The following is a 22,142-nucleotide window of genomic DNA, read 5'->3' as shown; positions in this document are numbered from 1 at the left end:
TTTAGTTTAAAGTAATATATCCAAAACAAGTCAAAGATATGAAGAAAAAGTCGTTACAGTATTGGATATCAAGGTTGTATCCAGAGCTTTAAATAATCATTTCTTTTCGTCAAAGTCGAGATGGAATATTCCCCTCTGCTCTGTCGTTACAATACAGTTTAGGATAATTTTATCTAAAGAAAGCACCCTATATGGCTAACTCGACCCTCACCACATTACGTATTTGGAGTTATCAGAGAGAAAAATAATAAAAGTTCGATATCCATCTAATTACTGTACCATTGATATTTAGCTCTTTGTAACTTATGGCATTGTGCCAGACACTGTTAAATGCTTTTTAACATCTAGAAATACACCTATTGATTGTTATTAAATGATTTCTCTATTGATTCCGTTAGTTGTTTCAGGTGGTCTATTGTCTGTCTGTTTTTTCTTGGTTCGTTTTGAATCTCTAATAGCAGATTGTTTGTTTCACAGAAGTATGGTAGCCTGTTTCATATTACTTTCTTCACTAGCTTGCTAAGACAGGTTAGAAATTGATGGAGTAGGAATTGTCTGGAATTGATTTGTTCTTAATTGTTGCTTGTTTCTGAGTGTTAGGATAGTAACCAGTTGGTACTGATAGATTCAAAGTGTTTGAATTAAAAGGTTTGAAGCTTTAAAAGCAATATTTATAATTCCATCGTGTCTGAGTTTTTAAGTGTTTTTATGTCAATTTTAAATTTAGTAATTGTGATTTTTCTGTTTACTATCTTACGTTAGTTGGTTTGTTGTCATTTTTTCAAATAAGTTGTTGGCAGGAAGCACGAAGTGAAGAAGGGTTCGTGTTAATGTTGTCGTTTACCTGTTTATGGTGTCGGGTGTCAAAATTTGAAGAATTTAAGTTACTGAAATAATTTTCATAGTAATCGGCTTGAACATTAGCTTTATCTGTTTTAACCATAATGTTATTGTCTTACTTACTGGAATAGATTATTGTTGTTTTTGTTAAATTTAAATAGTTCCAATATTCTCTAGGTTCTCTTTGTGAATTTTAGGTTGTTACAAAATCATGTACTTTATTTTGTCTTTTTTTGTGCGTTTAAACTGTATATCTGAATTTTAAGAATGAGACCACATAAAATCTAATGTTGTCTTCTGAGACGCCTGCATTGTATAATTAGACCATGTGTCTCAGAAGGGCCTGACGTGGCCAGGTTGGTTAAGGCGTTCGACTCGTAATCTGAGGGTCACTAGTTCGAACCCAGTCACACCAAATATGCTCGCCCTTTCAGCCGTGGAGGCATTATAATCTGCAGTTAATCTCACTATTCCTTGGTAGAATAGTAGCTCATGAGTTGGCGGTGAGTGGTGATGACTAGCTCTAGTCTTACACTGCTAAATTATGGACTGCTAGCACAGATAGTTCTTATGTAGCTTTGTGTGGAATTCAAAAAACAAACAAACATGCGTCTCAGACTTCGACTTCCTCTGTGTTTGTATTTTGGTAGTGATGTTAAATACCCAGGAGGGTTAGGTACATCAGACCTCTTCCTCCATCCCGAACGTTGATGGCGTCTATCATTAAGTGTTTGTTAATAGGTATATCTTTGGGCCAGAGTATGACACCGTACTCAGACCCGTTTCAGGGCGCTGTCCATGCATGGACTCGACGAGAATTTTTCCTCTTTACATATATATATGTATATTTTTTCTTTCTTCCATACATAAAATACTACTACTACTAGTAGTAATAATAATAAAATAAAATAAAATAAGAAAAATAGGGTATAATAATATAAAACTAGGTTTAAGTGCTAAGTGCATGGTGGCCAGTTTGTTTAATATTTCATAAATATATGTTAAAAGTTGAGAGGTATTTAGGGCTACTTTCATCGTGCACATGGTATCTGTCAAGATCAAACATTAAATCATTTTTATGCCAATTCTTATTAAAATATTTTATAGAATTATGCAAGAGTCTTTCAGCTATTGTATCTATGTTTGCATACTTGTGCATGAATGTGGATGAAGTGCTACGTGGTACTTTATATGCCGAAGTTAAAACTGAATTTTGTATTCTTTGTAGTTTTTGTAATTGTTTGGGTGCTATGTTAATCCAGGCAGGTGATGCATATTCTATTATGGGTCTAATGTACGTTTTGTAGATTTTAAGTATGTTGTCTGGTGTTGTTCCTTGGTTTTTACCTGAAAGGCTTCTTGCATAATTTGCTCTTTTCCAGATTCGTATCAGAATATTGTTAGTATGATGTAACCACGTTAATTTTGTATCATAAATTAAACCGAGAAATTTAGCAGAAGTAGCAGTCATTAAAGTGATCCATTCATGTATAGCTTGGGTGGATCTTTTTTTAGTTTATGTAATCTGCTGTATAATATTACTTGGGTTTTCGGAATGTTGATTTTTACTCTATATTTCTGGCAGTATTCTTCGATGTTATTTAGGACTGGTTGGAGGTTTGTTGCTGCAGTTGACGGAGTGGGGGCACTTTTCCAGACTGCTACATCGTCAGCGAACTGTGATACATAACTTAAATTTAGGTCCGACAGAGGCATATTACTCATATACATGATAAATAATATAGGGCTAACTACCCTCCCTGCGGGAGTCCTGCCTCAGGTGAAAAGGACCCTGAGTGGGCCCCATTCACATTTATTTTGCACATTCTGTTTTCCAGGAAGTTGGATAGCCAGCGAATAATTCCCTGGGGTAAAGCCATTTCCTGCAATCTATGACGTAAACCATTATGCCACACTGTGTCAAAAGCTTTCTCAATGTCGAGAAAACAAGCTACAGTGCATTCATTTTTATTAAAACTGTCTGTTATTGATTCTGTTAGTCGACTCAGGTGGTCTGTAGTTTGTCTGTATTTTCTAAATCCATTTTGAATTTCGGGTAATTTTGAGTTGACTTCTAAGTATATGGATAGACGATTACTAATTATTCTTTCTAAAATTTTGCCGATACAACTGGTTAGGCTAATTGGGCGGTGGTTGTTTGGTTTATTCGCTGGCTTTCCTTCTTTCTGGAACATTAAGATTATTGCTTCCTTCCAAGAAACGGGGATATATCCAGCGGATAATGATAGGTTAAATAATGCTGTTGGGTGTTCATACAATCTCTGAGTGCCGTGTTTTAGGAGGATAGCTTGGATACCATCTTCTCCAGGAGCTTTGTTTTTGTGTTTTTTATAGCAGTTTCTACTTCTGTTACTGTGATATCTTTTATTAGTTGATGAGTGCTCCAGTCTGTTGTTTTCTCTGGTTGTAATAATGTGTTTACTTGGAACATAGGTGTGTATGCGTTTTTGTTTTGATCAATACATTTATTGACTGTATTATAGAAGTATCTGTTCATATCTGGTTCATGATGTGTTTTGAACGTGTTTTCTAGGTGTGTTTTTTTAAGATCTCATCTTTTTCTGTGTTAGTGTACGCTATTTTTCCATCTAGTTCTAGTGGTGGGTATTCTTTGTTTGTTGTTCCTGTATTCGTATATCAGTTCAGTGATTTCAAGAGTGTTACCTTGAAGCTGACAGGGTCTGTCAGCCGTTGCTTTATTAACAGCTTTCATTAAGTTTTCTACGTATGTGTCTACTTCGTGTTTATTATTTGTAAATGTGATTATTGGTAACAAGTAGGTGAGTTTTGTTCAAACGGTTGGTGAAATAACACTAGAGAAAGATTGTTTAAAGTACTTAGTAAGCAGATCAGCCGGTAGTGTTACTGTATTTAAGGTGATGGAATAATGTCTTGTCATTTTTGTCGGATGTTAAAGATTTGAATCAATTGTTTCAGATTTATTTCCCTTATTTTTGTTATTATGGTTTTCAAGATTAATAATTTTTTCTCTTAATTAGTGCATGTATTCTGTTTATGTGTGGTTTTTATTGGTTTGTCTCCTGACAACATGAAGTTTTTAGGTCATCTTACTTCGAGTATTTAGTTGTGTAATTCAAGGTTTAATTTCCAGTGTTGGAGTGTGTTGCCTTTATGCACAGTAGGGGTTGACTTTGTTTACTTCGGTGGGTGATTACGTGACCTGTTTTACGTAAGTATCTAGGTTGTCTTTGCAGAATGTTGTGGTTATGGAATTAGATAACAGAGTGTCTAGCAAAATGTTCCAGTCTCTTTGTGTAGTTAAAATCTGGTGGCTGATAAAAGGGTGAGAAGTTTCTGTTAATTTAAAGTGTGAAACGAAAATGGCCACTGGAAACAACATGTTTACTACGTTCTAATTTTCAATATTTTATCTTAGTTGTATCCTCAATTAAATGTTTTATTTTTGTTCAAGAAGCACCTTCGAAGGTTAACGTATCTCTAAAAGTGCGATTTGAAAAAATGTGTAATAACATTGTGTTAAAATGACTTATGGCTGTGAGGGCTTTAAGGTAATTTTCTCAGAACGATTCAAAAACAGAAAAGGTCACAAATACCTTAGGTCAAATAAAGGTATGAAAAGGTTAGTATTAAAACTAACTGACTCACTTTGATATCGTTTAACAATCGAAAGTATATTCGTTCACCTTATGTTGCTATTGTTCATTGTTTTCTACCATTTTGATACACGCTTCCATTTATAGGTTTAAATAATATTTATAAATGTAGGCTAAGTATTACAAAATCTACTTTTCTTCTGAGGTGTAATTGTCAAACATTTAGCTTACATAAACTTAAAATAGCTTTTCTTAATTTTTAAGTTTTACTTTTATATAAACTACAATTTTGAGTTCGTTATTAGTAGTAAGTTTCTAATAATTGGTCTGAAATCTTTATAAACAACTCTTTGATTTTGGTTACGTACTACATAATTCGTATAAATATAGTTAGTAAATATCGTCTTAGTTTATTTCATTTTCAATTACCTTTTCAAATTTTATTTCACATTTAATTTCTTAGGTTAAATTGTGATATAGGAGATTCTCAGGTTAAGTATTTGCAGACTTATGTTATAAAATAATATTTCGCTTTTCCGAGAAGAAAGAATGGTCATATACGTCACCAACTTTTTGGGTCAGTACGACACTATGGTATATAATAGGTAGAATCAAATGCTGGCCGATCTGTCACTGTATGTGTGAATACAGAAAACTTATAAACAATGCACAAAGCGAAAGTCCAGATACTTTCGTTTTAATTTTGGAATTCTACCTCAAAGTAATAACTGGTAAGGTATCAATTTATGTGTCCGCTAAGATATATTATTTTTGTTAAAAACAAAATCTTTACTATTTATCTTATCTCTTCATTCATGTTATCATTTTTACACACAATTTTCTTTTTTAACGCAATTATATTTTAATATACAAACAACAGTACAATTTATAACAACAATTATTACAAATAGTTATTAGAAATATTGGTTTATACACAAGAATTTTACAAACTATACTTAGTCTTCTATCTGGTCTAAAACTGAATATTTTATCGACGGTCCGGATCTACGACGAGTAAATTAATTCTGAATTGATGTCGTTGCACCTTATTTAAGCTGTCTTTATTGGCTAGCCGCACACCGCTTATAAGCCGGTTTTTACTGACTAGTATATTTAATGTCTTCGTTGAAATACTAATGCCCGAAGTTAATTCTCTGAAGTTGAACGGTTCATAATGTTCGAAATATATAAATGTTCTTGCTCAAATTCTGTAGTTTTCCTGTTAATAAGCGTTAATAACAAGTATAGCTTCTGAGGCTTATAATGTAATTACTAGCTGGCAAATAGTAATAATTGTATCTTAGTGCATCTCTTTTATAAAACAATCACACGAAATTCTCGAACGTTCAACAATATTCGAAAACACATAAACCACATGTTATTGATTCTTGCTCTCGAGTATCTTCTACAAATTTAAAGAATAGACAGGACATCCAATATACATCACGTACATCAAAATGAAACAGATGTAGGTATTACAATAAATGCATGACAGTACATCTGTTACAATCAACAATGGAATGTAGCTGCTCTGGAGAATAAAACCGGTAATATAAAACATTTATGTTACGGAAATAAAAAATGACGAGCCTCACAGTTTTATAAATTATGTGAAGGTAAGAGTACCTTAACGTTAACTCATTATACACGTGATAAATACGTTGGGATGTCATTCTTACATGAAAATCGTAAGTGAGGTCACACAATTCACAACAAAACGTGTACATCTGTTATAGAATCTATCTATAAAATAAATATTTGTTTATTTTGGATTTTGTATAAAGCTACACGAAGGCTATCTGCACTAGTCGTTCCTAATTTAGCAGTGTAAGCTAGTCATCACCATTCACTGCCAACTCTTGGGCTACCAACGAATAATGGGATTGACCGTAACATTATAACGCTCCCACGGCTGAAAGGGTGAGCATGTTTGGTGTGACTATGATTCGAACCAGCGACCCTCGGTTTGTGAGTCAAGTGCCTCAACCATTTGGTCATGCTGGGCCATAAAAGAAAGAATAACTAAGGAAACAGCTAGTAACTTCTTATGTACCACCTGCTTGTCAAGGTCTTGCTGATTCTAGAAATATAAAACAAACAAAAATATTGCGATCAAAGTAAACAATTTATTTACCATCCTATTAAGATGAATACAGAAAATACGACATATTACAAATATTACAGAATCGTGACTATCACATATTAGTCTGACATATAAGGAGAGAGAACTACTTCAACGAGATACTACTTGGGTGACCTCTGATCTACTTAGTGGCATTTGTAGATTGATAAAGAGTTAATTTCCACGAAGTAAGCAATTCAACGATACATAGTTACTTCTTATTATATTCTGGAATCAATAAAACAGAATAAGTTACCATAAATTTCCTTATATAGCAGATGACGGAGCTCCTATTTGTCAAGTCCACCACCATGAGCAGACAAACATGACATCACATTTCAAGGATTGCCTGGAAAGAAAGAGCATTGTAACCTTTCCCTCAAGGTAATAGTTGTAAAGTATATGAGTATTATCATTATTCAATATCATTAATTTATAAATGTTGGCTTCCATAGGTTACAGGATAAGTTATTAGATGACACAATGTAAATTATTGTATCATAAAAACTGTAGGAGTCAGAGTGAGAGTAGTTAGTCCGGAATTATCATGGCGAAAGGATACCGCCTCCCGGGACTGACCGACTGCCTCAGGGGGAACGAGAGGGGATAATGTTATCAAAGATGAGTAGGTCATAGTTTTAAAAATTGCCACAAGTGACCCGTTGCTAGGTCGCCATGACAGGCGATCATTATGTCATAGTTCAAGTAATTCGTAATGATGAAATACTCACTTGAATTTAAAATTTATTCTCAAGATGGCTGCTAGGGATATTGAAAAACTGTAATTAAAATAAATAAGTTTGAAACGTTGTTCTGTATTTCATTTTAATAAAGTTTTAATACCCATACCAGCTGTCTTGAGAATACAGTTCAACGAGTGTCACCATAGGGCGCAACTAACTTATGTAGGGCCGAGATTATACTTCCATACTCAACAGGCGGCCATAATGAACGATTACATCACAAAGTAGAAAACATATTTCTGAGTGGTCATGTCCCATCACGCCAATAATAAATTTATTAGATCATCCTTAAAAGCCTCTTTAAAACTAATTCATTAAATCACCCTAAAAAGGACAATGAATGCTGATTAAGTCATCTTACCACAAAGTAGAAAATATGTTTTTAAGCAGTCATGAAGCATAAACACATGTTTCAACAAAAACATAATTAATTACTAATTTGATTGTTAGTTAAATTGTCATAAAAAGGAAGCTTATAATCAGTTGATTAAATTTCCTGTCCTTAAAGGATGATATTTAATTAAAACTTTTAGTTATCAACCAAGTTTTAAGATTTTGAGTGATATAATAAATTTTCAAAACATTATTTAACATTTTTGAATGGAATTAGAAATCAGGTCTAGATTGAACAATACTACATAGTTAGTCCAAGGACCAAGTAATTGAAGTTCTGCTAACAATTCAGTGTTTGCAACAAAAATATTGGTTAATATAATGATTTTATAATAATAGACGCGAATCAATATTCACTTTACACTAATAATTAAAATTTTCTTTATTTAGAAAATTATACAAAACATATGAAAATAAATCAGCCGTGCACCTTATTTACAGTTTGAAACTGATCTTCAATATACAAAGCAAGAATTGTAAAATGTCACTCATCAGGAATATTTCAATGTTTACTCTTATAAAGGTGTAAATAAAACAAGTGTATTAGAAACATGCAGACAGGGAATGAATACATCAAAAAGAAGTATTTTGATCGTTTATATAACATAGATAAACAACATACAACGTCTATTTCAGTATCTCTCAAGTTTCTCATGAAAAAGATAATACATACCTTTTCTTTCACATATTATGAATCCAGTATTGTTTACAATTCAAGTAAATTATTACTTCTATTACACTAACTTTCAATCTAGAACTCATACATTTGTCGCGTAATCATAACACGGAAAGTTAGATACACAATCTTAACATTTTGAAGGTTTAAATATGTAAAAAAGATATCAATATCATCCGTCTTACAATTTGGACAACTCGTAACATTGGAAGTAATAAATACATAATTTCTTTCAATGTTTCACAAACCATACATATTATTTGAATGAGACAGTTATTATAATATAACCAGTATTTATCCTACCACTAAATATAATAAATGAACGACTCACTGATTACTATTTTTTAAAATAAATACCAGTTGATACACTGATGGATTTCTCTCTATTCTGTATATTGTAAATATTTCATCTGTCCATCAAGGTATATAATTTTTTTTTAATTTATGTTTCACTTTACTAACACGTACTTGATTGCCTACTTTGTGAAGGTTTACTTTAGTGAGTAGTTTGTAAAGTGTTTTATACACCTCAGACTGATTAAAATGATTAACATCTATTGGTCTCACTTTAATGTTACAATGATACGACTAATTACAGACTCTGATAAGGTGTTTCAGCATAGTGATATATTTATAAGTTCCACGATGAGTAAAGTAGCGCTGCATTCTAGTTTTAAGAGTATGATTAAACTATACTATTATAGACCCTTTTGTTTCGTTATGTGTAGTAAAGAAGTGAATGTGTCATTTCTTGAGACGTCATTGCAAGACACGATTAACAAACTCTGTACCGGCACCATGTTGAAGTTTACAAAGTTCATAACCTTGCTTTGAAATTTGTTTGAAAGATTTTACAAGTATTTCACCTTTTCTATCCTTGAAAGGAACAACCCAAGTGTATCTAGAAAAAATGTTGATACACGTGAGTAAACACTCAAAGTGATTGTTATATTGGCCTAAATCCACCAAAATCCTAAAATGATAACTCAGTTTCTCGAAAACTGATATTTTACTGCTTTGTGTAAATTATATGCGTCTTGTTGACTTAATCGGGCTTTACCTAACATTTGTACAGACCTGAATAGAGGCTGTACTCTGCTAAAACTAGTAGGATGTTTAGGGTTATAATAGATAGACTGGAGGGTTTTATTAAACATTATTTTCCACGTCATCTACTTTTTTTATTATTATATGATTTAAGATATTACTAAGATTTTAATGGATGACAAGATACAAATGAATGAATAATACTTTATTTAAAGTAATCCAATTTAGATACAGTTCGTTTTAGTCTTTTAACAAGTGTATTATGTGTTCATATACTTCCATTCTTTTACATATTCAACAACTTCTTGAAAAATATGCTGAAGAGTTTAAATTCTTTTGTTTATCTAGCATGTCGTTGATGAGGTCGATCGTATTTATTTCTGGAATATATTTTTCCTGTAATCATTAATTCTACACGATATTTCACGTTAAATCCCCACTGGAACATATCAAGTTTAATATAATTTCAGTTTTCAATTTACGTTTCTAAGAAATACTCTCGACGATCTCTAAACTGTAACGAGTCGGTGATTCCACTTTAATTATAATTGGCTCCATGACTTGTGATGACGTCTGATGACGTTGTTACAGTTGCTTTACCACCTGCTTGTAATGTATCATTTTGTATGACTAACTTCATATGATCATCTACAGAGTTTAATAATTTGAGTACTGGCCTTTCATAAACCTGGATTTATAAAAAGAATGTACCAGTTCTTCAGGAATCAGAACCAGTATTTTTGCCATATTTTTATATTGCAGCAACTTTACCAATACTCCGTTTTGTCAAACCACCAAATAATGAAAGTAATAGTCCTACGAGTAATGGTAAAAACCCTCCTTTTTGTATCAGTAAGTTTCTTTTCTGTTTAACTTATGTTTCTTTGTCAACCAACTCTCTCGATAATGATCTTTATCATTTAAGTTTCTGGTTTTGTATGTTCGTCATTGAAACACTTCCCTTTAAAACATTTAAAACACACTCACAAATACTCAAGACAAAGTCAGTTTTAACTCTGGCAATTATTCATTTAATTCTTTAATCCACGGAGCAACTTTTGGTGTAATTCTCAATAGTTTCGCCATATTCCACAGATATGGACAGTCGACATTACCAGATTTTCATGTAATGTTATGAATGTGACACGTCACCCAGTTGAAAGATGTTTACTTGAAAGCGATTGTTTAAACAAAAACACGTTTATACATCTAGTGATTAAACATTTGAGTGTAAGTTATTTATGTGTAGCTTAATCTTTAGATAAAAACATTCTACTTCTACTGCAATTGCTATCATTTCAATAAATTAGTATATATTCAGTTAAACAATGTTATCAAATTACATTGGTATTTACACTATAAATTTATCTTTTGGTAAAGTCCGGTCCTGAGACAGATCTGTTTCTGGTTTCTAATCAATGAGTACGTAACCAGATGGTTGTCTCGTTGTGTCTTGATAAACTTTTTCAAAATATTTGATATGTGATGGAAACATTTGTCTTGGTAAAACACTTAACTGGGATTTGTCTCTGACATTTTTTAACAAAAATATATTGAGAATTTAAAGTAAAATTACACATTTCTCTATCCTTTCTGATGAACTGGATTCTGTACAATATAAACCACTGATCAGTTCAAATGGTGACTTTCACGTGTAAGAAGTTGAGACACTCGTTTATGTTATTCACTTTTATTCATAAAATCGTCAATGATGAAAAATCAGACTGTAAATAGTTATGAAAATGTAGTTGCAAGCCGTCGACAAATTGAATGATAGGAATGTTTTGCATTATTTATGTGTATAAAGGTTGGAATTCACCTTAAAATCAATCAGTATTTACAGAAATATCATAAATTACTTCACAATGACAAGTTAAAACTCTACTTACAAACTATGATTTATCATTTGATTTGACACTGGACATGTAAAAAGGTGTAGTAAATGCAATGCATCTCGAACTCTAATGTCAAAGCATTGTAATATGGCTTACCTTATTTAAATAATGTTTGATCACACTTAGAAACTACCCTTTAGACCCCGCACATGCACTTTTTCGGTCTATAGACCACGGTAAGGAGTAAGTTCCATAGGTTCAAAAATAAATCAGTATTTATAGAGAAGGGTGTTAAAGTTTGACTGGATGTGTCGTTTGGTAAAAGTGGACGTTAATTCTTCTTTGTTGTTAGTGATACTTAAATTTCTGTAAATCTTATGGTTAGTCATTGAATGGAATATATTAGTTATTATAAATTTCATTGATGAAAAGTTTAATTTTTTACTGTCGATAAAATTAAATCCTCTGATCTTACAACAAACTTTTCGTCGTTGCGCAAATAACCATAGTTTTTTGGACCACCGCTGACTTACAGTGTTATATAGTGTCCATCCAACTCGTCTGTAAACTCTCCAAGATAATCACTTGGAGGTGGATCGTTAAAGCCATCTGAAATGTAAACAATTCCGTTTGTACCATAACACAAAACAGACAAATCAAACTTCTCTAATGTATCACACAATTTCAAACGAGGATGTGGCGATAGTTTAATCTTTCTGAGGCACATATTCATGTTTATGTTTCCAATGAAGAATTGTTATATCTTCATCAATTAAAGTAATATCTGTTACAGTTTTGATATTATCCTTCATTAACGAATCATATTATTTATCAAAAGTTAGGCAGGTCAGTTGTGATTTGTTGTCAGATCTACCCCAACGACCCCAGACACAGTTGAGACAAAATTTTGTTACTAAGCTTTTGCCTGGATCGTATTCTATGTTTTCGTGGGAGAGTTCCACTCCTTCCTTTTCACCATACTGTTTAGTATATTCTTGATGACGAGAAATCCACTTGAAGTGAAAATGTATCTCAAAACGGCTGGTGTGGGTATTAACACTTTTACTTATAAAATAGTTTGAATGCGCTTTTGCCATCAACGGGGTATTCACCGTGATCGTGAACTCCGTATTAGTGAATTCGTACTTCCTGAGGCAAAGTTCTTGTGGCTTATCTTTGATCCTCAGGGAGTTCGGCTCTGCACGGGGCTTTCGGCACCTCCCAGTCCACAGTTTGTACATAGAGTCTCATGAACCTCCTCCACATCTCTGCCATTTGCAACTGTCTTTACTGTATGCTTCAAAAGTTCAAACATTATCCCACATGAGGTTGTGTTTTCCTTCCTCAGTGGGTCATGCTTTTAGAACAGAAGATCTGCCGTTGTTCTTTTGGCCTATATATCCAGGTGCAGTTAGATAAATTGGGTCTTTTTTTAGATGGCATTGCTGTATCCATTTTTCAGCTCATTCCACCATGACTTATTGCTATCCCCGAGTCATCTGAAGAAAGCAGACGCTCCCAATTAGAAGTATCATCTTTATTTGCTGAAGAACTTTCGAACCATCCTTCCATTCCCCTTTATACGGATGGTTCGAAATTAGGGGATTCTGAGTACAGCCATTGAACCACAACAACCCATGGCAGATCCCACATAGATTTGTCGAGATTCGTAACGACGACACCATTTTAGACATGTTTTGTTCACAGGTTTATCCCTAACGCTGGACAGTGTCATTGGCGATGGTGACACTGTCCACTTTACAAATGTTTTTAGTTTTTTAAGGCCCATTGACATTTTTAATGCTATTTAGGTTTTTAATTCAAAAATTGAACTTTGTTTTGTTTTAACATGATTCCTTTTTACGAATTTTAATAATTTTACTTTAATTACCGGTTGTTTGGCGTAAATACCTTAGTTGCTTTGCGACATAAATTGCCAAACAACCAGCCAACCTTTTAGTATCGAATTCCTGTTCCGACTTTTAGTGCATCCCTTTTTCATGTGCATGATGTGGAGAAGTGGTAGCTTAGGAGTTTGTGATGAACAATGAAATCTATTTTCAGTTAAAAGAAGGGGACTATTATTAAGTCAAGTACTTTATAGATTTGTTGGCAAGTGAAAGTGAAATGATGTGTGACAACTGTAATAGTCTGGTATGACAAGGTGGTTAATGCGCTCGACTCGTAATCTGAGGGTCGCGGGTTCGAATCCCCGTCGCACCAAACATGCTCTCCCTTTCAGCCGTGAGGGCGTTATAATGTGACAGTCAATCCAACTATTCGTTGGTAAAAGAGTAGCCCAAGAGCTAACTCAGATAGCCCTCGTGTAGCTTTGCGCAAAATTCAAAAACTAACAAACAGCGGTAATGTACAGCTCGTTTTTAAATAAGTATAATATAGCCACTTTTCTTTGTGAGTTTCTATTTAAGTCTTTCTTTGGAGTATTTAAATTACCTATAATTTATGGTAATGAATTTCTTTACATGTATTATTATAGATAATTTATGCCAATATTTTTGATAGGGAATAGTTGTGATCGTTACTGTTGTTCTATTGTTCGTGTAGATGTTATAAAAGATGGTTTGATTTTTCTCTATTTATATTATATTGGTTATGTTATTCTTGAAGTATAAAGCTATTCCTTTAATGTTTTGTGTATGTGTTTGTGGTAAAGAAAAGTATGTAAAGTCTATTAACATTTTAGTTTTCTTTACTTAAAATTTATAACATGATTAGAATGTCTGCATTAGCTTTTTTTTAAGTTGTATATTTCAAATATTTTGGTGACTAAATCACTTTCACGGCGTGGACGCCAATTAATCTACCCAGACCGTCCCGGAAGTAGCTGGAAGGAAAGAAAATCAAGGTTAATAATGCATTAAAACACATAAGGCTAAAGGCGGAACTGTAAAGTAGCTAGCTGGTTGATGGCTTAGATCAGGGGTGTGCAACATTTTTCGTCGGTGGGCCATATAACCAACTTCATCAATCAAGCGGGGCCACTTAAAAACAAGCTTATTCGTGTACATGCACAATAAATTAAAAAAATTCTCAAAATGCAAGCAATAATATTTTATATTTTTGCATGAGTGATCATTTTAGTGCGACACTTGAAATTTAGAGTCCTTGCAGAGCTTGTCAATATCAGCTTTGACAGAAGTGGTTGCCACTCTTAACTGACTGGTCAAATGTTCATCAGTCAGCTGACTTCTACATTTGATTTTGATGAGCTTCATTTTGGAGAAAAATTGCTCACAGCAGTAGGTGCTACCAAAAGGGAGGCAATTCTTTGTGCATGACGGGACAAATTGGGAAACTTTTCACGTACACAGAGTTTGTAAAAGTCTAGCAAACTGTTTTCAGAGAATTTCCTTTTAGTGTCCATGTCAGCCTGCAGTTCAATGAGTTCCATTTGGCAATCATCAGGACTGTCTTCCACTGCCAAATCAAAAGGTTGAGCGAACAATTTCAATCTAATTTCAGTTTGTCTGAAATCTGGAAATCTGTTTGCAAACTCATCACGCAGCTTTTGTACACTGGTTCCATATTTGGTGCAATCCAGATTAGGAAATTCCAGTTTCCTGGTTGCAAGACATGTAAAATGGGTTAATATGGCTCTTCTCAACTGAACCTGGAAAAGTTCCAATTTCTTCTCAAAAGCACAAATATGCTCAAACAACTTATTCACAAGTTGACTTTTCCCTTGTAGTTTTAAGTTTAAATCAGACAGATGCTGTGTAATGTCTGTGAGGAATGCTAAGTCATTCAGCCAGTTCTCATTGCTCAAGAAGTCCACATTCTGACGTTTGCTCTCCATGAAGAACTTAATCTCCTCTCGCAGATTCCAGAATCTCTTCAAAGTAGCAGCTCTACTAAGCCAACGTACAGCAGAGAAGTACAAAACATCTGAATACTCACTGTCCAGCTCATCTAAAAAGTTTTAAATTGTCGATGATTTAATCCTCGTGTTCGAATATAATTTACGCATTGGACGACATTTTTCATGACTTCTGCAAAATCCAGAACTTTGGTGCACAAGCTCTCTTGGTGAATAATGCAATGGCTTACAACTACGTCTTGTGCTCCAATTGCAGTTAGAAATTTCTTGGTGAATCCATTTGTCCTACCTGTCATGGAAGGAGCACCATCTGTTGTAACACCACATAATTTATAAGGATTCAGTTCAAACTTTTCTACAACCTTAAGCACTTGTTCACAAATATCCTGTCCTGTGGTTGTGGAGGAAAGGCTTGCCATATCTAAAAACTCTTCGAAAACATCAAAGCCTGCAGTAACAGCTCTGATGAAAATGACAAGTTGGGATGTGTCATTGATATCAGTGCTTTCATCCAAAGCCAAACTGAAAGCTTCACACGAATTCAATCTCTCTTTCAAAGTTTCTTTGATGTCCTCTGAAAGATCTTTTGTCCTGCGTGAGACAGTAAAGCGGGAAAGGCTAGTTTGCTCCACCAAATATTTTTTCTCTGGACATGCATATTCTGTGAATATTGTTAAACAATTTTTAATAAATTCTCCATCACTGAAAGGCTTTCCCTTTTTTGCCATACATTCACAAAGCTTAAAACTCAGTTTTGTCACCAGTTCTGAATTTTTCTTGAAAGTGGTAAAAACACCTTGTTGCTTTTCAATGGATGTTTGTTCAATTTTGTCCTTTCGTGCCTGACCAACAATTTCATCAAACTGGGAGGAGTGCTTAGTTGCGTAATGTCGCTTAATATTGTACTCTTTCATGACTGCAATTGTAGTTTGACAGACGAGGCAGACAACACCTTGATTATGTGGGACAACAAGATATTTTGTGCACCATTCACTGTTGAATAACCTTCCCTCATCATCAATTTTTCGTTTCTTAACTGCTGACATTTTACTAGCCCTGAAATCAAAACAAAAATTATTCTCACGAAAATAGCAAAGTAGAAAAAACATAGAATTTATTTACACATGGAACCTCTTATGGACAGAAACACATGTTTCTAAATTGGCATCCCGATCATAGCCTTCCGGTACTTAAATTAATTGAGAATAGCAAAATACAGTGTGACCTCGCCTATTCGCGGTTCGCCATTCGCGGCCCCTCATATTCGCGGGTTATGCGCGAACTGCGTTTTTGTAGGTCACAGAGACTGAAAGGGCTTTTCGAGGAGATTTCTGTTGTATTTACTCAATCAAGCCGTTTTTTCAATTGTCGTCTTCACCAAACAAGATTGGACTGCTATTGGCTGACTGCCTCAGCTTCCCCAACAACGCAAACGGCAAAGCACAGCCCGGTAACGCACGGTACAATTTAGTGAAATACATAACAGTATGCAATATTGTTACATTATTACTGCATCAATGAGTATAAGTATCATTAGTGTTTGGGAAGCATTTCATATAGTATATAATCGCATACATATACGTTTTAAAACTGCGTCCAATATTCGCGGTTTTTCGCTATTCGCGGGAGGGTAAAGAACGTAACCCCCGCGAATAACGAGGTCACACTGTACATAGAATCAGATGCATCTGAAAGCAAAAATCTTAATAAATTCAGTAAAGTCACAACAATATGCTAAATAATAATCAATTTACCTTCAATCTCTTGTAGTAACTGTAAAAGGTAATAAAATTTTCACCAATAATGAATGACGGACAGCAGAGGTTAGGGAAAATTGTCGCCAGCGGGCGAAGGCGAGGTTCAGGACATGACGTTGAGTCGTAGACAATAGTGCTAGTGCACGTCACCTATTCATGCCCTAAGGAGGCCGACCAATCGAATTCGGCCTGCTCCTCTCTAGCAAAGATAATTTTAGAAGTTTGTCGAGTCGAAGCCTGGGAATCCCGTAGGATCGATGCTTTTAAAAATATTCCATTTGCGTTGGATTACAGATCAGGCCACATGGTTAGATTACAACAACTAGGGCCACACTAAATGGCTTGGCGGGCCGGGTTGTGGCCCGCGGGCTGCCTGTTGCACACCCCTGGCTTAGATGAACCACTTGCGCTTCGCTTCGGTTTGGACTTGGGTTCAGAGATGCAGAGAAGTGGTGAGGACGAACGTGAGTTATCTGGTTGTACTTCTTGGATATGTTGTTCTTCTGTGGCCTGAGGTGATTTATGTCTTCTTGCTGTCTTACTTTGTGACTTCTGAGTGTTTGTAATCTTGAAGTCCGTCTAGACTGATGCATCTGTAGTCTTAGTTCACGTGGTTTGTGTCTGGCTTAAGGTTATATTACATGAAATTAGAGCTGTCGTCTGGCAGGATTTGTCGCATGTTTTCTTTGGATCAGTAAGTCCAGATATGTTGCTGGCAGTGGAGGTTGGGTGTGTCGATGTAGAGCTGGATGAATATCTTTGAGTATTTTTTCTGACTGGTTTTGGATTAAGCGGTAAATCGGTGCTTGACTGATGGAAGTCGTCCGTTGATTGTTTATGTCGTCTGGAAGTTTTATATAACCACGAGGTGGTGGAGCGGCGACGTGAGCGTTCGGCACTGAAATGAAATATGTGATACAAACCCCCGTTGCTTAAAACGCAGTCATCACTGTACTTCGAGGTTGTTACTATCTTGATGAAAAAGGTGAGCAGAATGGTGTGTTTGGAGTATATGCGATGTACGGCATTTAACTTGGTTTGGATTTAACATTCAATGGCCTGTTGAATTTCATTGGATTCAATGGTTGAGTCGACGTCCCTAAGGAACACAGAGAAAAGGCTAGCAGGACTTTTAGTGGGGAAGAACTGACGTTAAATTCAGTGATTCGTGGTTGACATAAGTATACTTAATCAGCGGCTGTAAACGGCTGGATAAGAATTCCCCCCGGCGAAGGATTCAGGTTCTAAACGCATCGACGGTTTCGCCCGGCTTGGTTTTGGCGAAGAATGTGGCTACTTGTAGCAGCGTAAAGTTAGGCGGTAGTCAGTCGACAATTACCGTAGAAACCGGTGGGATTACTGGCGTGATAGGTCCTTACGTTTTAAACAGCATGAAAGCACAGTTCAACACATCTTGCTTGCTCTGTGACTGCGGATTCTACGAAACAACTGACATTTGAGAACTTTCTCACTCGAGTGAAATTATATTTGGAGTTTTCTAAAAGGACCTCTTCCTGCTTTTTATATACAATTGTTTTCCCTTACGTCCGAATTAACTATTCGTTGTTTTATTGGTTAAAATATCGTTAGGTGATATCTCTCCTACGTCCGAATGAACTATCTGTCTATACTTTTGTTTTATTGGTTAAACCGTATTATAGCTTGATTACACTGAAGTTTATAAATGTTTGCTTTAAAATCCCGCGTAATTTTGGTAATTGTTCGAACGTATTGAGTTTATAACTTTGAGATAAAATTGTTTTCACAGTTGGAAGTCTTTTGCACGATTCTTCTCAAAAGCAGTTTATGTATTTTATGGATATGTGCTACCGTTTCTATGCTTTATCGGGATAGTACGAATATTATCACCCTTTCTATTTGGATGTGATAACGTTTCTGTGTGCGATTTGTGGATATATTGTGGGCCGTTCTCATATGGATATCCGATACCGTTTCTCTGCGCCATACTTGAATATAATGTGAATATGTCAATGCGTCTCTGTACGGTCTTTGGATGTGGTGCGAATATTGTGTGCCATTCCCGTATAGTAAGATATGTGATTATGCTTTTGTGTCTCCTTTAAATTATCACCCTTCCTATTTGGATGTGATAACGTTTCTGTGTGCGATTTGTGGATATATTGTAAGCCGTTCCCATATGGATATCCGATACCGTTTCTCTGCTCCATACTTGAATATAATGTGAATATGTCAATGCGTCTCTGTACGGTCTTTGGATGTGGTGCGAATATTGTGTGTCATTCCCATATAGTTAGATATGTGATTATGCTTTTGTGTCTCTTTTAAATATTGTATTCATACGACATGCTTTGTATTTTATTCATTTCAAAGTGCTTTAAAGTTCTAATCTACGTTCAGTTTTCTTCGCTAACTGGATTTCATGTTTCTTACACCTTTTGATTACGTATAATAAGGAATGGATTTACACAGGTAAGTCACTTTTTTTTCCTCACTTTTTTTTTCCTCACTTTTTTTTCCTCACTTTTTTTTCCTCACTTTTTTTTTCCTCACTTTGAGGAAAGAGTTGTGATTCTCAATCCTAGTTTGCACCACTTTTTGGTTTCTGAAGCAACTTTGGATTGTAATACTCAAACAAAACGGTATAGCAATACGTTACCAATATTCGAATGAAATATAATTCTTACTGATGGTACTTTCTTATCGTCTGAAAGATATGTGTAAGAATCTTTATTTTATTTTTATTTATATTTTTAATTTTATTTTACATCGTTATTCTGCTGGGACATATTTCCTTTCGAGAAGTACATGTACATTTTGTCCAGTCCACCAAGTAACCTCGTGAATATCTAGATGGAAGTTGTTTTCGGTAAAAATAAATAATAATATGATCCAACACATTTCTTTGATGGTTCTTAGTTAGTTCTCAATAAATGTTTTCAGTTTCTATGATCACAGTTTTGCTGTTCAACGTTAAGCGACGAGGAGCTTTCCGAGAGGGCCGCGCTAAGATTATATAGTGTTACCGATAGTGGTTGTTTTCGTTTTTTGAGCTGTTCGAGCAGAGATTATTCTTTAATATTTCTACATTTACGCCATGTCTGGAAGAGGAAAAGGTGGCAAGGGTCTCGGTAAAGGTGGAGCAAAACGTCATCGTAAGGTTCTCAGAGACAATATCCAGGGTATCACGAAGCCAGCCATCAGACGTCTAGCTCGCAGAGGCGGTGTAAAGCGCATCTCTGGTCTCATCTACGAAGAAACCCGAGGTGTTTTGAAAGTTTTCTTGGAAAACGTAATCCGTGATGCTGTTACCTACACGGAGCACGCCAAAAGAAAGACTGTGACCGCCATGGATGTAGTGTATGCTCTGAAACGACAGGGTCGCACTCTGTACGGATTCGGAGGTTAAATATTCACTTTATAACAAAAAAACGGCCCTTTCAGGGCCACCACCTCCTAATGAAGAGATACCACATTTTCGTACTTCTTATAATTCTCTCAAGTACACAAATTGCTTACTAGCTAACTCCTTTTCACACAATACGATTTCTACCTCCCTCACTCGGAAACGTTATATATATATATCTGTTAAGTTAAGGATAAACATTATGCTTTGCAAGTTAACTTTAGTGAAATAACTTATGTTATAAGAACTGGTAGTGCGTAATTAGGAATTGTTTGGTTAGTGTTCATTTCCAAGTTTACTCTGTGTGCATGTTACTTTATACATCATTTAGAGAAACAGGTAGATAAAATATGTTAGGGGTAAATCCGTTATCTTATTAATAGAAATAACACTCGCCAATGAAGAAGCGTTACGCTTATTGAGTACACATACACTTAGAGAGACGAATGAATGTCTTGCTCAATTGTTAATTTCTATTCAAAAGATGAAACTTGCAAGCTTATTAGATACCACTCTAAAGTTTTCTATCTCCGAAAAATGTGTGTAAACATAGACTCTACAATAAAATATTCCTTAATTAATGATGTCAGAAAGGTCGACGAAGCCAAGAACACTGCGTTTCAAAACTGCATCGTTATTTCTATATATATAAATATTATATATATTAATCAACCTTCAGAGGAAGTATAAAAGAAATAAATTAACGATTCAAGGCATCTTATTGAAATCGAATATGTGTTATATGATTGTATCGACGAACACTAGTTTCGTTTCTCATTTGTCACGAACTCTCACCAGTTTGCTTTCAAACTGGCTTAGGTGGCCTGTAATCGTTTTGCTGTTTGAATATTCTTTGTAATGCACTGTTTACGATAATAAGGATCGAAAACAATTTCTGAATAAGGAATAGAAACTACTTTTCTGTGTTGTTCGGGAGAATTTCTTTGTAGCGTGGAACAAGCTTCTGCACTTAGCACTACCCAACATGAAATGACGACGTGTTAGAGACTGCCTCGTTTCTAACGTGATATTCCGATGATATAATGCTCTCTTACAAATACTCTACTTTCATTTGAGGGTGTGTGATATAGATATTCGATGTGAAATGTTTTGTTTACTTGAAACACTCTATGATGTGACTTGAGAAACGATTAGAAAAACTTCTGTATCCTAAAGAAGCTTCTCATTCGCACTGGTGCACGTTTTTATGGTAAAAAATGCCACCATTGACGAATCGTGGATAGACCTATCTATAGAAGAAAGATCGAACTTTCGTTTAGTAGACCTTAGGAAAAATTTTGGAAATTCGAAACTTCTCAAAAGGAACCCAGAATTGTGTGAACAAACACAGCCGGATGATACGTTCAGACGCGAGAAATGGCGACCCCAGCTGACTTCTCTCAGTTAGATGAAGCTCTCAATTACGGCCGCTCTCTCTTTACTTAAGGTCTTCACGTGCTTGTGCTCGTATTTTTCAACCGAGTAGAAAGATTAATAAATAAAAAAGCTTTAAAAATGGCTGATGCGACGGCGCCTACCACGGCTCCTTCTCCTAAGAAGGTGAGCAAACAAAAGCGAAAAAACCGAGAACGGCACCCGTACATCCTAAGGTATCCGAAATGGTAATCACTGCCATTACTTCTCTCAAAGAACGCGGAGGTTCTTCTCTCCAGGCTATCAAAAGTACATTGCTGCCAACTATAAACTCGACGTGGAGCGGATGAACCCTTTATCAAGAAGTATCTTCGATCAGCAGTGAATAGTGGCATTCTCACACAGACTAAAGGAAAAGGAGCTACGGGTTCCTTCAAGCTGAGTGCTCAAAAGAGCAAAGAGAAGGTGGTGAAAAAAACCAAGAAAGAAGGAACGACTGCAAAGAAAAGTAAAGCCCCGAGTAAGCCCAAGAAAGT

The sequence above is a fragment of the Tachypleus tridentatus genome, unplaced genomic scaffold (genome assembly GCF_004210375.1).
Source record: "Tachypleus tridentatus isolate NWPU-2018 unplaced genomic scaffold, ASM421037v1 Hic_cluster_2, whole genome shotgun sequence".
Taxonomy (NCBI): Eukaryota; Metazoa; Arthropoda; class Merostomata; order Xiphosura; family Limulidae; genus Tachypleus; species Tachypleus tridentatus.
The sequence above is the reverse complement of the archived record's forward strand: the minus strand, read 5'-3'. Positions refer to the sequence as shown.